This window comes from Littorina saxatilis, linkage group LG8, assembly GCF_037325665.1.
Source record: "Littorina saxatilis isolate snail1 linkage group LG8, US_GU_Lsax_2.0, whole genome shotgun sequence".
Lineage (NCBI taxonomy): Eukaryota > Metazoa > Mollusca > Gastropoda > Littorinimorpha > Littorinidae > Littorina > Littorina saxatilis.
Genome location: NC_090252.1, coordinates 13,073,204 through 13,075,703, shown reverse-complemented (window position 1 = coordinate 13,075,703; position 2,500 = coordinate 13,073,204). Strand labels below are relative to the sequence as shown.

At 39.3% G+C, this 2,500-nt stretch overlaps 1 protein-coding gene across 2 annotated transcripts in view; it reads left to right on the top strand.

Moving 5' to 3' along the window:
* The window catches only part of LOC138972825 (sulfide:quinone oxidoreductase, mitochondrial-like), a 26,455-nt gene that overhangs the window by 1,917 nt on the left and 22,038 nt on the right, over positions 1-2,500 (top strand). The gene's annotated exons all lie outside the window — the stretch shown is intronic.

Genomic DNA, 2,500 nt, shown 5'->3' with positions numbered 1-2,500 from the left:
ATATATATACACAAACACACACACACACAAACTGAACACACATATACACACACACACACACACGCACAGATACACACACCACACTGACTACATACACCACACACACACACACACACACACACACACACACACACACACACACACACACACACACACACACACACACACACACACGAGTCCCATGAACGCAACAGAAGAAAATTAAAGAGGTCCAAATGAATTATGCTCTTTTCCCATGTAAAAGTCAGAACGAATCTGAAGTGATGTTCTGTATAATATGATCTCCATATGAAGCGAGGTATCGTTTAAAGCCGAACATCCGTCTCCAGGAGAACAAGCCTTGTTGTAGTACAGGGCCAAAGAGCTTAATTAAGTGTTGTCAGCACAAGAAACTAGAGCTACATCTGCAGCGCGCCGATGTTTGCCTTAAAACAAGAAGCACAAATGTTGTTATAATTGAATGAAATAAATAAAGACGCGATCAAGACGCACCATGGATGACAGAGGATATTATAAAACTACGCGACAAAAAAAGATCAGTTCATGATACAGCAGTGCGACTAAACACACCTGAGGCCTGGGAACACTTTCGTATGACTCGCAATAATTATACTGACACAATTCGTAATCGGAAATTAGAATATATAAAAGAATTAGACAAAAAAGTATCCAGTGGAGATAACTTTGGCACTAAAAATTGGTGGAAACTAGTTAAATCATTCTTATCAAAGAAAGGATCAAACCCCAATGAAATTCCTCCTTTGACGTCAAACGGAACAACCTACTATACTAACCTAGAAAAAGCAAACTTGTTCAACGACTTCTTTATCCAACAGTCCATTGTCGAAGACGATATGTCAGACATTCCTGAAGTACCAAGGCTTCCTTGCAGAATAAACAATCTCACACTTTCAGTCGAAGAAGTTAAAAATACGATTAACAAACTAGACAAAACAAAAGCAGTCGGTCCAGACGAAATCCACAATCGAATTTTAATTGAGAGCTGCGAAGTGATTTGTGACAGCCTAACTGCACTGTTTAATCGGTCTTTACATGAAGGACTTTTTCCGTCAGTTTGGAAAATAGCCCACGTTTCACCAGTTCATAAAAAGGGGAACAAAGATACATGTAGTAATTATCGTCCAATCTCCCTCCTAAGCTGTGTTGGCAAAACACTAGAGAAATGTATACAAATTCATGTCTTTGACTACTTAACACAAAACAATATCATTACAGAGTCGCAGTCCGGTTTCATCCCTGGAGACTCAACTGTTTACCAGCTTCTTACAATATACAATGACATATGCAAATCACTCGATAATAGAATAACTACCCAAGCAATCTTCTTTGATATATCCAAAGCATTCGATAGAGTTTGGCACCGGGGCTTATTGCATAAACTCGAAGCCGCTGGAATTAATGGGCCATTATTAAACTGGTTTACAGACTACCTAACAGATCGAAAGCAAGCAGTTGTATTAAAAGGCAGTAAATCAACTTATCTTCCAGTAGTAGCGGGAGTTCCTCAAGGTTCAGTGCTTGGACCCTTGCTCTTCCTAATTTATGTAAACGACATTGTACGTGATATAGAATCTACGATTAAGCTTTTTGCTGACGACACTAGCATGTACTTGTCTTTAGCCAATCACAACATCCGTGCCGAAATTTTAAACTCAGATCTTGAAAAAATTGTAAATTGGGCAGAAACATGGAAGGTAGCATTTAACCATGCAAAAACTGAATTGGTGAACTTTTGTACACAAAGAACCCCTGATATCGCAGATCTAAACTTTGGCAATACCATCCTTGAAAGTTCCCAAAATCACAAACACTTAGGAATAATAATACAAAACAACTGTAAATGGGATGAACATATAAAATCTCTTGTTGCAAAGTGCAGAACTCTCGTAGCTTGCTTGCGTACATACAAATATAGACTGAGCCGAAAATCATTGGAAATTATGTATAAATCCTTCATTCTACCACACTTTGATTATTGCGACATAATATGGGACAATTGTAGCAAAACCCTAACAGATGAACTCGAACAGTTAAACCTAGATGCAATACGAACAATCATCGGAGCTGTCCGCGGAACCAGTCACTTTAAGCTTTACGGAGAATCTGGACTCCAATCATTATCTGGAAGGCGTAACCGTCATAAACTAACAATGTTCCATAAAATTACTCACGACAAGACCCCCCCATACCTACAAGCAGCACTCCCACCTCTCGTAGCAGCCAACAACCCCTACCACAGACGCCGCCCCTTAGAACGAAGTATACCCCCACATCGAACAGAAACGTACAAAACATCCTTTTTTTTTCGACAACAGTACTCTGGAACCAACTACCTGAACAAATACAGTTAACCGACTCCCTCGGGGAATTTAAACATTACTTAACAAAAGACGACACACAAATTCCCGTTTACTTCTACAGTGGCAGTCGACAAACACAAATAATCCACACAAAAATGAGACTTAATATCAGCGATCTA